The sequence below is a fragment of the Rhinatrema bivittatum genome, chromosome 3, assembly GCF_901001135.1.
Source record: "Rhinatrema bivittatum chromosome 3, aRhiBiv1.1, whole genome shotgun sequence".
In the NCBI taxonomy this organism is placed as follows: Eukaryota; Metazoa; Chordata; class Amphibia; order Gymnophiona; family Rhinatrematidae; genus Rhinatrema; species Rhinatrema bivittatum.
In genome coordinates, this window is record NC_042617.1 from 19,835,857 (window position 1) to 19,852,113 (window position 16,257).

General features: G+C 48.3%; 1 long non-coding RNA gene across 1 annotated transcript in view; it reads left to right on the forward strand.

Moving 5' to 3' along the window:
• Positions 1-3,357: 3,357 nt before the first annotated feature.
• LOC115088481 overlaps positions 3,358-16,257 on the forward strand; it is a 56,568-nt gene continuing 43,668 nt past the window's right edge. The window contains exons 1-2 of the long non-coding RNA XR_003855784.1: positions 3,358-3,448; positions 4,787-4,866. This is a non-coding gene — a long non-coding RNA (uncharacterized LOC115088481). The remainder of the gene's footprint in view (positions 3,449-4,786; positions 4,867-16,257) is intronic.

Below are 16,257 nucleotides of genomic sequence, written 5' to 3' on the forward strand. Positions count from 1 at the left end.
GTCAGGACTGATGAGGTCACACGCTGGCAGCCTCTGACATATCAGATCACCTGCCATCCACAAGGCTCACCAGAAGCTCCCTCTGATGTGACCACTATTGATTTGTCCAAATAAATAAATGTAGGGTCGAATACGCTCACTGGCAAGATCACAATCTACAAAAAGCGGGCGGCAGAAGAGACCACCTGGGTGACCTCTCTGGGCCAAAAGTGAACATGGGCCAGTGTTGCGTATCAGAACCAGTGAGCTGACCAGCCAGTGCCGCAGGGGCGGGGGAGGGTGTTTTCAGAGCATAATTTAAGGAAAGGTCCTCCCAGAGCCCCTTCCTCTGCCTCAAGGGCCTTAACCGGCGAATGTGTCAGGCCAGGAGTCACCGCTTAAGATCAGGTCAAGTCCTTCTCTAACAGAAGATATTTATCCACCTCCCCCCCTCCCCCCCATTCTAGGGATGCACTCTCATTTGTCATCAAACGGGAAATTTTAACAACATTTGGAAAACAAATTGAAAGCAGAGTAACACAAAATGGAGCCCCTTTATTTTGTTTCCTAATTGAGTCTCTCTCCCAGCCCTGGCCCCGGCTCGCCACCCCCCCCCCCCCCCCCCAGGATCTGACCACCCCCCTCACCAGATGCTGGGGTCTTTAAAGTCAAACCAAGCAGGAGAGATTCCCTGGTCAGTCCTGCCTCCCACCGTACCACAAAACGGCACCGGCGTCGACCTGAGGAGGCAGGATCCATTGGCGTTATTTCCACACAGCGTTAAAAGTCTGCGTGCGCAATGGGCCTGATTTTTCAAAGCGACTTACGCATATAGGAGGTGACGGTCAAAGCTTTCTGCGGGGCTGTGCATGTGCAAACAGCATCTACGAGCATAAGTAGCCTAGGCATGTGCACACGATATTTTATAAACCTCACGCGCGGGCGTGGACTCGCAGTATCGCGCGTGCATTTTAACGGGGAGAAAAGGGCAGTACATTTCCAAACTTGTCTGAAACCTTTTTTCGCCTGCCAGTTCACTCTCGCCACAGAAATCGCACTTGTCTTTTGTTTGCAGCTTTTGGGGGGGGGGGGGGGTGACTGGTGGGGTCCGGGCTAATTGCTGGCGGGTCTATGTGAGCTGGTGAAGGTCTGGGTGAACCTGGGTGGCAGTATTGGCAAACTGGTGACCCCAAGTGCCCACGCAGTTAAGTATTTTCAGGACGGTGTATGTGTGTATCCTTTAAAATATAACCTGCCTCCACGTTTAATTCTGCGTTATTCTGTGTGATGAATTGTTACAGTTATTTTCCCCCCATAAAATACGCAGTGTCCATGCGTGCCGAATTCTACACACCTGCTTCTGCGGGCAGAAATATGGGGCATCTTAAAAACTGTGCAGCTCCCGCAGCACGGATAATAAAATACTAGCTTCAGTTTTCACGGACTCATGCACGCATGCAGGGGTAGATTTTTAAAAACAGCGCGATCGTGTACTTTTGTTTGCGCAGCAGGCGCAAACAAAAGTACGCTGGATTTTATAAGATACGCGAATAGCTGCGCGTATCCTCTAAAATCCTGGATCGGCGCGCGCAAGGCTGCAGACGTAAATCTACGCGCGCCAGCGGACTGCTGGCGTGCAGTCTTCCGACCCGGGGGCTGGTCCGGAGGCCTGGACCATGCCCCCAGGCCGGCACCACGCCCCGGTCCCGCCCCCGAAACACCGCGCCCCGCCTTCAAAACGCTGCATCATCCGGTCCCGCCCCTGACACGCCCCCTTCGAAAAACCCCGGGACCTACGCGCATCCCGGGGCTCTGCGCGCGCCGGCGGCCTATGGAAAATAGGCACGCCAGCGTGCAAGCAGGGCTTTTAAAATCCGCCCGGCAGACTGTGCGGCATGGGTGGATTGCTTTGAAAATTGGGCTCCCTGAGCCCTGCTTTACTGTACGAGTGTAACTGGAAGTCCAGTGGGGACCAGTGCATGTAGGAACATTACAGAAGAGTTGGGGGCGGCAATATGAACCACGCGCATAATTTTGTATTTCCAAAAGTATTGCCTGCAAGCTAGCAAGCGCAGGTTACCCTGCTTGGAGCGGGCATGACTGTGTGTGTGGCGTTAATTAAGGAAGGAATTTCAAAGCCAACTTATGTCACTTTGAAAGTCTTCAGCAAAGGCTGCGAGTACGTTGTACTTTTCCAGCATGCGGGGAGCCAGGAAATCATCCTCCCTGAGGCCAACGATGGGGTAAAAGGTATCCAGGGGGAGGGGACAGGCTCAGAGGCTTTTAAGGTTTTTTTCATTTTGGAGGCACTGAGGCTTTTCTTATTTTATTTCTCTTCCCTTCTCATTATTGCTTATTTTGTTTCAAATAAACATTCGGAGAAACCATGCCAGAAAGTGATTATTTAGCAATGTCTTGGGGTCCATGGGATGGGACTATGGTGCTTGCTCCCTGACTCTCAGGGTTGGATAAGGGCAGAGTAAGAAGGAGTGCGCTCGAGGGAAGTGCATGGCTTGTTCGTGTGAAGGTGTTTTCTACCCGTTTTGTATTTTCCGTTTGCATTATAGTCTTCCCAAATGAGGTCCTGAAATGCAAATGCTTCTCCAGTCCCCTGATGTGAGCACTGGAAGCGGAGAGTGCCATCTGCCTATCAGACTTAATTTCAGGAAGGCTGCCGCACATGACTGGAAGAACTACAAATCTATTATTCACATAATTAAAATAGCAATAAACAGGAGACAGGTAAACGGCATGCATGGGAATTTTGCCTGCATTCATGAGCAGCCTTGCAGCAACATAGTAAAATACATATATAGGTTTTTAACAACTCCCATTTTATGACTTTCTGGACTTAATTTTAACCTCGAGTACTCCCTTCTTGGCATCGCAGAATCTGTAGAGGTCCGTTTCATCCCGACAGCAGGTGTCCCAACACTAGACCAAGTGTAAAATGTAACATCCTACAGTTCAATTCTCAGAAACAGCTGGAGCCTTAAAAATGGACTATAAAGATCTATAAGGGGTTTCTTTTTTGTTGGTGTTCGTCCTGAGATTTTTGTTTAAAGTAGACAAATGAAGCCAGATTGCAGTAGCAGTGTAAGATAGGAAGAAGAAAGCTAGGAACCAAAGATTCAAGGGAAATGGGGGGGGGGGGGGGGGGGGGGGGGGGGGGGGGGGGGGGGGGGGGAAGGAAAATACAGCAACACCAGGCTAGAGACGTCCCTTGATTCCTTCCCCCGGATGTTACAAGGACAGAGGAACCACAGGTGTGGGGGATTAAGAGTGGGACCTCCCCAGAGCCAATCAGTGGGCAGAGGAGGAGGAGTTTCCACAGAATAAAAAGGACTCCCTAGTAGAGCAGTCTCGGTCTTCTGCCGGGGAATGAGGAGGAAGGAACAGGCTGCCTGGGAAACTTGGACACTGGATATCCCCGACGGTATGAAGGACTGCAACCACTATCACAAGGAAGGTGAGTGCGGGGAATTCTGTTGGTTTGGACTTACGATAAAGACACTTTATGTAGAGAACTGCCAAGTGGGTGGTTGTATCCTGGGATGAGAAAAACCATCCCGAGAGATGGCCCAGTGGGGCCAGACTTTTTGAACATTGGATCTGTTTGTTGGAGATGAGCTTTTGAAGCCAGACTTCAGAAACTGAGTGGCTGGCTCAGTAGGGAAGGCATCTGCCTCCCATCCAGAGGACTTTGTAAAGGAAAATAACTTTAACTGTTATTTGAGTCCCTGAGTGACCAGGGAAGCTCATTCAGGGATTGGATCCCAGGAACAGACGCAAGTGGCAGTATACAGACCGGTGAAAGCGTCACAAGCAGTTTCTTCTGAGCTGGTGGCCTTGGGGATAGGTATCTGGTGAGCAGGATGATTCATGGGGGGTACCGAATAGCTGAGAGGATTTAAGTGACAGAGAAGCGTGAGAAATTAGAGTTGAGCTTGCCTCAGAAATGCTGAGTGAAGTCAAAAAAATGCTTGGGTCTGACTCAGGATTGATTCTAGTCATGCAACTTGAGATGAAGACCTTCAGCCCAAAAGATTTCAGAGGTAAAACTGAATCAGCTCGCCTGTCCTAATTATAGATGTAAGGAGGATGGTTTTCGAAGCCCCTTGTCCTCACGCAGTCTAGATAAAGCTCACATGGAGCTTCACAGCCGGGGGGGGGCATTCTCAGGGGCGAGTTGGGTGGGATGAGAAGATAAAGGTAGACAGGTTGTATTTTCAAACCTACATGCATTATTTGTCATAATTACCCACACAAAAAGCAGGAGGAAATGTCTATGGGTCCTTTCTACCCACTGTGATTTTCAAAGGGAATGTTTGCACCATTCTTTCCCCATTTTTGTGCCATTGGTGGGGATAGGGGGGGAAGGTGTTTGATTCATTTTTTCCCCCGGGCTTTTGTAGCACCCCTGGACCCCAGCAGAACTCTCCCCCCCCCCCCTCCACCTTACCCAGTATGTCAGGGGTCCAGAGGTGGAGAGGAGCGATCCCCAGCCACTCCTGCCTCACCGCTGCAGTATTTTAAAAAAGCACTGGCTTGAGTGCAGCATGGGGCCAGCCTCAGTTCAGCAGGGCGAGAGTGACCGGGCATCGCTCCTGCTCCTCGTTGGACCCCTGTCACTCCAGGTCGGAGGGGGTCAGAGGGCAGTGGAGGAAAACCTGTAAGGCTTTTGTGTGGTCAGGTGAAGTGAGACTTGTTTTTTTAAAAATGGAGTTCAGGGGAGGTCCCACAGTGAAACAAATGAAAACAAAAAAACTAATGACATTTTGTTTGCCTTGCTTTCATTTTCTTTCAGAAATGACGTGAAACAGCATAGGTGGCGTCGTTGACACTTCACGCCATTTCAAACGACTGCGCTTTCCCTTTGAAAATGAGGTATAAGTTTGAACTTTGCATTGAGGTGGATGGTTTGGAAATTGCCCCACAGGGGCACAGGCAGAGGGAGATGAACTTTCACTTACCTAAAGTCACCGTGGAAGGCTCCACACTTGCAGTCAGGCCTTCACGGACGGTGCATGCAAAGGGGGTGCAGCCCTGCTGTCTTTACTATAGGGAGAGCTGTGGTCTAGCCAGGTGAGTTAGGAGAGAGAGAGAGAGAGCTAGAGAAAGGGAAGCCCGCTTGAGACGCGAGGTCTAGGCTCCCGTGCCGACCCACCTCAGTGCTCCCAGGGCAGGAGGCCCAGGGAACAGGCGCAATCCCTGAACTCTTGCCTCAGGGCCTGCGACTCTGGTGGCAGCCGTCATGGCCTCCCAGAGGAAGGAAGCAGTCACCGCAGCTTGCAGATGTTCCCCTGCCTTCTTGGCCACTCGAGACCGACTTTTAGCTGGGAGGGAGGCGAGCAGAAAACAGGGGGAAGGCAGGGTGACGCAAGGCATCGAAACCTCAAGGCCTTCACAAGCCTAAGAGAGCTGCATACTGCTTTGCTGGCCTGGAGTTCCCGAGGCTGGGACCCTACAGATTACCCCCCCCCCCCCCCCCGAGAAGAGTGGTGCAGCACTTTCATTGGGCTGGGGTGAAAGAAGTGGGACCTCATGATAAAATCCTGGCAGAAAAAGAATTGGTAAAAGAAAGCAGACTTCCTGTCACACCGAGAGAGGACGAGACAGAGAGACCATTATCTGTTGTTCTATTCTGCCTGGCTGATGAATTATACAGCATTTTCTGACAATTTAAGCCACTTCCAGACTTTGCAGTTCAGGAGGATATACTAAAGTGCAATAAAGTGCCTTGCAATTGCTATCATCAATTTTACAGCGATATACTTGGTATATTGACTGTAAGGACAGTATATTTTCACAGATCTACGTAGCTTTCATTGGACTTCCCTAGCAGCTTGTATTTTTCAGAAATGCTCCTCGGTGGTAGGGGTGCGACATGGGCATCTGCACAGGACGGCAGCTTCCGGGGGCGAGGAGGGCGGCAAAGAGCCACAGCACTCACAGCAAAACAACAGGCCCTGGCGGCCACACAATGTAATATCCATCAGTGCTGTCAATCACTTCATCTTCATATCTGTCATATATATGAATAAACACCTGCACCGCAATGAATATGCATGAGAGAAAATTTGCATGTTATGGAGGCAGTGCATGCAAATTTTCTCTCATGCATATTCATTGTGGGTATCCTGAAATCCTAACTGGCTGGGGGGTCCCCAGGACAGGGTTGGGAACCACTGGTTTATAGGTTTGACAGGACCCTGGGTTGGTGGTTTTCAGTTACCCAAAGCTTTAAGGAATGGATACAAGTGGCTCCTGTAAGATCTCTGTTACATATCTCTTAAACGTATCATGCAGAGAAACTGAAATAACTTTTTAGGGACATTAATTAACCCCAAATTTCTTCTTTGCAGCACATTCTCTGAATTTTCAAGTTGGTTGGGCGAGGCCACATTATCCTCAACCAACATGGCTTCACTAGTTTCATGTTTTTTTCACTCTGACTTTGCAGCCTTCATAATTTGCCTTCAACGTGGGGATCTCAGCCTGTAGCAAATCAATTTTAGAGTAAAGACCATCCGAATGGGTAGAGAGGTTGGAGGCCTGCCCAGATAGAGCCAGCCGCGAAGCAGCTTTAGCTTCCCACACGTTCTCAAACTTAAATGTATCAGGGCATTCCAACAGCACCAAGGTTTCCCAGGAAACCGATACCCTCCATCCCTGGAGATACCTTATATCTCAGTCCCAGATACCTGAGACCACTCCTTCACCTCTTCCAGCCAACCACGCCTTCTGGTAGGTTCAACAAACTGCCCCTTCGCTGCTTTTCTCCAACTCTGCTTCCTCCTCCTGCCAAGACTCCAGGGGCAATATTATCCACCGGTACCGCCGCCACAGGGTCATTGGCTGTTTTCTCTGCTGGTAAGCCAGGAGGAACCTGCTCCTCCCGGGAAAGAATGAGAGCTTCCTGCTGCAGCTCCAGTGAGGACACTCCCAGAGCACTCGCCTCACCAGCAGGGCTAACACAGGTATCAATCGACCCAGAAGCGGGATTGAGCCTAGGCCCTGACTGAGCTAGAAACGGGCTGAGTGGGAGGCGACAAAAGGTAGTGGTAAACAGAGATCACTTCTAAGAGGAGGCCTTACTAGTGGTGTGCCTCAGCGATCAGTCCTTGGACTGTTTCTTTTCAACATGAATCATGAGTCATAATAGCGGAAGAATTGTCGGGAAAGCTTTGTCTCTTTGCAGATGATACCAAAATCTGCAAGAGGGTAGACAACCAGGAAGAAGTGGAAAATATGAGGAGGGGTCTAGCAAAGCTTGAGGAATGGTCTAGGGTCTGGCAGCTAAGATTTAGAGCTAAAAATGCATATGTTGTAAAATAGCCTCGGCGCGAGCATGTGTACACCTAATTTTGCAAGTAGCCACGCCCAACCATGCAAATCAGGTTTCTGCCATGTAAGTTATATTATTATACAGCCGGCACACATCCATGCCACGACCAGTTTCACCAGTTCCTCCAGCAGTTTGCCCAGTGTAGAGCTAGATCCTCCAAACCCCCCTGGTTTAATAACCTGCACGCTGCCCAGATACCCCAGACCCTGTAAACCCCTCAGGGATGGCTGTTTTGTTTTTAAACTTACACTTCCTCCATAGCAGAAGGAAAGTTACATGGCAGTGGGACTGGGGACACGCCCCCAAGTATTTGTGTGCACATCTCCTGGCCCTGCCCTGGAGCATCCAGACCCCACCCAAACCTGAAACCACACCTATATCGTGCCCCTTTTTTTAACTGGAGTGAGATGTGTGCACATCAGAGGATGCACACGCATTTTCTAAGGGGTATTTACTTGCACGAAAAGCAGATGGCAATGCTGGAGGGTACTTTGAAGCCGAAGGTGAGGTTTGAAATGAATGTGCGCAACATCTTCTCTTTAAAACCTGGTGCAAAGTTTGAGGATAAAACGTACCCACAGACTTTGATCCGGCGCGGGCAGTTTAAAAGATGCTTCCCCCCCACCAGACCAATAATAAAACGGTAGAGGAGGAGCAAATCCTGGCCGAACAATCTTGTCTGGATGAGCTCTAATCTGGGGGTGCAGATATCACTGCCCAGCCGCGCTGCTGCGATATCGGCACACGGAACACGGCTGCTCGGGATTGAGCGCCCGCTCTCCTAGAGCGCGCCCATCGACCTCTCCGGGGCGCCCGATGCAACATGCAAATAGGCTTCCGCGGTAAAAAGGAGGCGCTGGGGAAACTGTGAGCCACTAGCGCCTCCTCGGCAGCGGGCATCCAGGAGAGGTCGGCTGTCAGCGGGTGAGGAAAATGCATGCTCCTTAATTAAGCGTCCCTTTTCCTAACCTGACCGCCCGCACATTATTATTATTATTATTTTTTTTTACCTAACTCCTATTTTAAGTTCCTCTGACTCAATATCGCCGTTACAGAAAAGCAGTATTTTCTGCTTTTCTGTCAGCTTTAGGGGCTCCTCAAAACTTAACGCCTGCTCTGGGCAGGTTTTAATTTCTGAGGGTAAAAATTTGTGCGCTGGGTGCACTTTTTTTTTTGCACCAGGAGGTAATAGCGAATAGCCTCATCCACATGAATTTACATGTGAAGAAGAGCGCTATTAGCTTCGTGGTGGGGGGGTTGGGCGTGCGTTTTGGATGATTGCGTAAGGGGTTGTGGACGCGTGTCATTAAACTTGGCAGATAAGCAGGGCAAACATTTAAGTAACTGGGTCCCATGTTTTCCTTAAAATAAAAGGAAACCTTAGACCTAGGAACACAGAAATGAAAGCTCTGGGTTTTGTTTTTAAATAATTTACTGTGTTTTCCAGCTTTCATACTTCCTACTCCTCACATCAGCGCGCTTTGTGCCGGGTATGAGTGAGTGTGTGTGAGTGTGTGTGAGTGTGTCAGGGGGGTACACATTCTGTGGATGGTCCCACAACATCCTGTGGTGATACTCTGTTGGATCCTCCCACTATAAAACTAATAAAAGGCAAATTAATTGTAGAAATTCCTATATGAAATTGCCAGTTTTACCATTACTCAGGATTATTGAACTGTTTCCAGCTCATGAAATCTTAGCACACCTTCAGCCATGAGCCCTCTAGGGATTGGTATTATTTGCCACCGTCTCCTTCTAAGGCATTGCCTGTGCCCTGTGAAACAAACCCATTTGCCTTACTGCCTCACCGTCTGCAGTTTGGGGAGCTTTGAACAGATTCCCAGGCTTGCACACGTGACTGCCAATTAGCACTTAACATAAAAGCTAATTAGGATTTTGAAATTCTATTGTGGAGAAATGCACCTTTAAAGGTGACATGTTTTCCAGGAGGAGTATGCAAACAGTACAGGGAGCGTCTCTCAATTTCCTTCACCGCAGTCAACACACATTAGGCGAGTGCCAAAAGCAACAGACTCAGGGGTCTGTGCGTTTCAGAGTTTTGGAGTTAAACAGGAAGGCAAAAGCTGAAAGAGCTGCACAGCCAAGAAATAAAAATGAAGTCGTGAGTTTTCAATGTGGAAAAGCTGAATCTATGCTCGTATATGCTTTATGTGAAAAAGGTAACTGCAGGCTAAGGGTGAGGAAGCAGGCGCGCATGTTGGTTCTGTACTGAACCGGACCAAACAATTTTACAGCTGCTAATGTAAATGGCTTGCCCAATTCAGTTTTTGGGAAGGAGGGCTGGTTGAATTGGTGGGGGCTTAGGGTGAAGTGCTAGAGGGACTGGGTGACCCGGCGGGTCCAAACGGCAAACGGGTGAGTCCAAGGGCGCGCCCAGGGAAATATTTCCCAAGCAGTGTGCGTGCAATACCTTAGAACATACCTGCCCCGCCCTCCACCTTTAAATCCGGGCTGCGAGGCAGATATCTTCTATATTTTATTTTTTACACTCCCAAAATGTACGGGGTGAGTTTTCCAAAGAGTTATGTGTGCAAAAACGGCGTAGAAGCACCTATGTTTTATTTTATTTTTTAAAAAACATTTATATAGGCTGCACTATCCCATGTCCTGGGCGGTTTACAAAACTACTCTCGTAGAAACAAATTAATAAACATAACAAAACTTAAAAACCTATCAATAGACCTTAAAATAGTAGTTGGTGAAAATAGGCAGGCCATGGATCAGTGATATGAAAATTATACGAGTCAGTCTGAATGCATTCTTGATGAATAAAAAGCCTGTTTAAGTAGCTGCATCTTTAACTGCCTTTAAAGCATTCTTCTTCGAGCAGGCCCTGTTCCCATATGGTAATTGGAAGCTGGCGCCACAATAAGGCACCTGCCACTCAAAACAGCCTCTCTCCGGAATCTGCAAGACGAATAATCTTATCACGCAAACACTGTCCTTTCTGATCTTGGACTTCTAACCGGGAGGCGTATTTTTAATAAGAAGGAGATTCGTCCCTTAAAGCTTTGCGAATCATTGTAAGCCAAGGCAGAGAGTTCAGAACGTGGAGGCATATGCTCGAGTTTGGGTGCACCGGTTTATATCCTTCCGTTGCCTTCTGAATTATCTGCAGAGGCTTTAATCGTATATGCAGGAAGACCCCCAAAAAATAGAGAATTACATTACTAATCAGTGCAAGGGAGAATTAATGTCCAAAAGTCTGCCAGATCGGATTAGAGCTTTAATCTACGTAACGTTCATAGTGTCCAAAAGGATTTTTGCACCAGAAGCTTGACGTGACCTAAAAGGTAAGCCAGATTCAGAGATGACACCTACATTTCTGGCTAACGTAACAACTGATATGTGAAGGGTTCGCACATAAGCCGTATTTTCCAAAGGGATCTGTACAATAGCTGAGTAACTTTCAGGCTGGAGACAGAAACCAGGCAAGACTGCAGGCTTTCTTCTGGAAGATTCTGGCTTCATTTACTCTTCTCGGCATGTACAGCAGTAGACTGCTTAGCTTCCAGCAGTGTACTCACACATTCGCTTCCACCAGAGAGGGTTAAGGAGCTGCCTTCTCCTGGAGGCAGGGGGGCCACCTGTTCCCAGCTGGGCTCCGCCTCTTATCCTGCCCTTCCACCCACGGGGGGGGGGGGGGGGGGGACGGACACACCTTTCCAGTACACTTCAAAGCCATTATCGCCAAGGCATTTTTGGCCCACCAGCACCTTCCAGGCACTTCTAGGGCGGACCCAGCTGGAATAAGCCAGGCTGCCTCCTCCTTGCTTGTTGTTAGTTCTGGCTGGATTTCTCAGAAAAACACATCGCTATAAATATCTTTCCCTCAGAGCAAACCGCAGCAACAAGAAGTAATGACTGATTTATACCAACCTGCATACTCCCCCCCTCTTTCCTGGGGGCTAGAGATTGCACTCACATTCCTGCAAGGGCACAGGGGAAGTGACAAAAGCCACCGCAAGGGCTCTCTGTCTCTCACCGTGCGGGTGGTTTGTGATGCCAGGGTTTCCAGGATCCCGTCACGATGCCTGCATCCTCTCGCAGGCAGGAATTCGTGGCCTCTTCCGGGCAGGGCACATCGCCACAGGCTGGCTCCTGTGTAGGCACGCAGTTCTTCTCACTATCCTCACACTGCAATCAGCCCTCTGCTCTTTTCTCTCCCTCACATCTTGGTTGGGTTACATCATTGGCCCAGGAGGCCTGCTCCAACCTCAACCCAGGGAACTGCCCCGCTGCCTGAGATTTAAGGAATATCTAACTCTGCGCTTCTCTGTAATAGAGGATATCTGCTCAGAACCTGGCTCCCGATCCTGCTGGCTAATCCACAGCTTGCTTCAGGTGCTCGCTACTACAGGCCTCACAGGCCAGACCAAGGCAGTCATTCGGAAAGCCTTTGGCCTAATCAAAATGGTGCCTGGACGGAGCCTAGGGGTTTGCCTTCTGCACAACCCCCACAGAGGCTTGTGAGATCTTTCTAGCCTGCCACATGTTTCACAACCTGGACGAATCCCAAGGTCTGCCTCTTCCAGAGGGATCGTGATGATCTGGATGAAGAGGTGGAGGAGGTATAATGACCTGAGCCAGGAGGAATTGCAGGAGATACATCTCCAGACTCAGCAGCAGGCTGCGTAGGAAAGGAACACTCGTTGGTGTATTTATTTACAGTAGCGATGTTGAGAACCCCTGGTCTCCATTAGACTGCTCTAGATCCCTACCCCGGGTATTCCAGCTTAGTGGGAGATACCATCTCTTAACAGCACCTCCCTTAGAGGCTGGCTGTAAAAGATAGCTCCTTAGTGACAAGGGGGGAGTAAAGGAGTGGGGCGTGATCTTTTTGGTTTGGCTTTCAAAGAATGAGGCACTGTTTTGGTTTCCCCCGATTCGAGGCCTGGCTGGCCTAGCTCATGTTTTGAGAGGAGATTCTTGCTATGCGCCCTTCGCCTGTCAGGATCTGCCTCTAGTTTTAGGGAAAGGGACTTTTGTGTTTTGTTACAGTTTGGACATTTTGTTTGGATTTTACCTGTGGTGAGGCCCCAGCCCAGTCCGGTTAGGGAGAGGCCAGGTGTAAAAAGATCTGGGTGCTCCTCTTCCTGCCGGTGAAGGGACTGCAGTGATTTATCACCTCAGAGGGTGTTTGGGGCTTCACACGTGTTTCCCCCTCTTTGGTTTGTGAGGATGCCTGGTGCCGCCCCTCCTTGTGGCTGAAGCTGTGCCGTATTAGTCTGTTTTTCCCGGCAGCAGATCTATCCCAATGAGAGGTCACGTCAGAAGGAGTCCGATGAGCAGATGAATGAGCTTTGGAGACCCACAACTGGATCTGCACCCTTTAGGACACAGGACGCAGGCTGGAGACAAACTGGACTTGTGTGGATGTCAAGTCTGATTTTTGAGATTACTAGGATCCTCCTCACACGTAGGAAATCCCCTGCCCAGCTGGGATATTCTCTGAAGGATAAGCTCTGTCCCAGGACAGAGAACACATACACAGAGAGAAAAGGAAGACGAGTCTGTGCTGTAAATATCCCATTAGGAGCACAGATGTAAAGGAACAGTTATCTATTTGATTGGCCATTTATTTATCCCTGAAGAATCATAGTAAAGTTAATTTGAACGCCCAATCTGTGTCCTGCCTGTTCCCTGCACCTCTACCACTGATAGCCAGCACAGCAGCACAACGCCGGAGGGATTTCACTACACTGTCTGGGCCTTGAAGGTCAGCTTTCCCCCCAGTAGAAAGGACCTACACCTTGGGACAAGCACTGAGGGGACCCAGTCTCCATAAATGTTCTTATGGCCCTTTGGGTTACAGTGATATAGATGCAGAAACAAATAACACATTAATGTTTCATTGGGCACTCTCTCTCTCTTTTTTGGGGGGAAGCTCTGGTGCTTTCAGCTGTTCCAGCTGGTGCTCCTCTGCAGCGGTGCCCGCTCACTGCTAACACAGTGCCCTTGGAGGACATGGGGGCAATAGCTGCAGGAGAGGCATGGAGAGAGAAGATGTTCTGGCTGCAGTGGGGGGGGGGCCCTCTTTTCTTCAGCAGCTGCACTAGGTGAGGCCACCCCCCATTACGGCAGAGGGTGAGGATCCCACCTGTGCTGTCGGAGCCTCTTTCTGCAGTGGTGGCAGGTTGCATTGGTGCAGGTGGTGTTGGCATGTGAGGAGGTGGCATCATCATGACCAGTGGTGGAGCAAGAGGGGAAGCCGGCAATGGGATAAATGGTACTGCCCCATGGGGAGGCACGATCCATGATGGTGGTGCAGCAAATGCTGGTGGGGGCTGCATACAGGGACCCATTGGATGCCAGGGAAGCATTGCATGGTGGCAGCAGCTGGCAGGGTGGCATCCACTTCAGCATTTCCCTCCATACAGCAATCTGGGCCTGAATTTCCTCACGCATGCTCTGCAGCTCCTGGCGTATGCCTTGCATCTCCTTACAGACCACATCCTTCAGGCCCTGGATGTCCTGCCTTATGCCTGCTATCTTGTCCGTCTCTTTTGCATTGATTTATAGCATGCGCCTCTCAGTTAGAGTGGACAGATCCTCCTCTTTATCAGAGAAAATGTCTACCTCAGCTTGCCTGCCTTCCCTCTCATCACCAGCCTGTCACCAGATGGCTGGAGTGCTGTCTTGGTATCTGTGAGCCAGGTACTGTCCTTCTTCTCCTCCTCCTTGAAAGCCTGCAGATGTGTGCTCCTCTGCTGGGACCTCTCCCTCATCCTCGCTGTCCTCTTCAGGGCTTGTGGGCAAACCCCCATGAATGCCACCTTGCCCTTCCTTGATCATTGGGTCCGGTAGTATTAGAGTCTTGGCTTGTCTTCTCCACCTCTGTTATATAGATTAACATTAGAGCCTTTGGCACATAAGTTATGCAGCATGATTGGTTCCAAAGGTATTGTCATAGGGAGGAAATACATCAAATTAAATGTCTTTGCTGATGACATGCTAATGTTTATTGGTAATCCAAAGGAATAGTTGGAGAATATAATAAAGATGAATTTGAGAGATGTGGGTCTTTCTCAGGCTTAAAGGTAAACTACGATAAATCTGAGGCCTTTCCAATAGATATGTCCCCTAAGGACAGATGACGAGCCATTTCCCTCTTAGATGGAACACTAGTACCAAGCGATATTTCGGTATCCGGCTAGCTCATTCCAAGAAGGAATTGCATGCCCAAAATATCACGTTGGCTTTAGACACCATTAAAACACTCCTTAATAAATGGATGGCAAACCCGTTATCCTTCCTTAATAGGAAGGTGCGCTGTCATATAAATGGCAGCGCTCCCAAAAATTCTGTATAGCTTACAGATGCTGCCAGTGTGGCTAAACAAATACATTAAATATGTTTCAGTCTTTAACAGTAGCATTTATTTGGCATAATAAGAGAGCAGGCCTTAACTTTAAAGCTGTATGCAATGTAAAAAGTCAGGGTGGATTGGCTCTTCCAGACCATCGAGCATGCAATGTGGCATCGTTACTTTGTTATATACAAGACTGGGTATCCCGGCACCATAAAATCAATACAGAAGATGCATTTGAGGCGCTGAAATACCCTTACCATCCTGTAAAAGGAAACTTCACTTTCCCAAACATAGGGTTCTCATGAGTGGGACCTGGGGTTCTGGGTCCCAGCATTCAGAAAAGCACTGAGATGGTGGAGAGCCTTGCATAATAGTAGAAGTGACATAACTCCATTTGTATTCTTTTTGGGCAAGAGGATTGGATCCTAACATTTTTTTCAAACCTGGAAAAAGATGGTTTTGTATTGCTCGGGACAGTTCGTGCATCCAGAACTTAACCCTCCTTATTCATTCCAACAGTTGCAGGAAGAATAGCTAATTCCAAAAAAGGGTTTTTTGTGTACTTTCAAGCATGACATTGTTGCTTGATTAGTGGCAAGATCTAAAACATGTTGCCTTTACTGTCGAGGATGAAACTTTCATTGAGTGGGTACCGAAATTCAACAAAATTGGTGTCTGGATTTCTGATAATAAAGCTCAGTATGATACAGTTCATATTACTAAATGAGCAGAGCAGTGGGGCAAGGATTTAGGTCGTACACTGGAGGAGACAGATATTATAGCTGCTTGTACAGCACAGTATAGGCATCTGCGCTCCGTAAAGTTGAGAGACACTCAATTCAAAATTTTGCATAGACTATACTTAACCCAATTAAAAAGGGGGCAGAATGCAGCTATGGGAATCAGATTTATGCATAAAATGCAACTATCAAAGTGATGCTTTTTGTCATATGTTCACTGAATGTCATAAACTCCAAGCATTTTGGAGACAAATGCACACTATATATTGGAGGGTCTTCTGGGACAGCCGATTGAGTGGACAGGTAAAATGACATACCTGCATTTCTTTGCTAAATCTTTAAAGCTCCAAGCTGGTAGCATGAAATTCTTAAGTGTATCACTCATGTTGACAAAGCCATTTTCATGTGTTGGAATTCTGAATAACCGCCTACTTTTCGAGCTTGTAAATGTGAAATGAAGATGCATGTGACTATAGAAAAAGTAAAACAGAGAGACCTTCAGGGACACAAGTCATTATTGACCCAAAGAAGTAATTATCAGCTTTGGGATGCATGGTTGCTATCCTCTGAGTAGAGTCCTAGAATGTATCTAAGTTAGACCTCGACTACTATGAAAGGTGTGAATGGGAAGAATGAACGTTGGATGTTGTTGATTGAGAAGATAATAGGATCATCGGGGCATAAACTGAAATATTTGTGAGTTCAAAGCCCGTAAGTTGACCTATATGCTATGTCATAACAACATTTGTATTCTATTTTGTAATCTGTGAAGTATTGTTATATTACTCACATATATAAAAAAAAGAAGAGATGTAGGAATAAAATGCTGTTAGTTCACTGATGCCTGTTGTGTGACC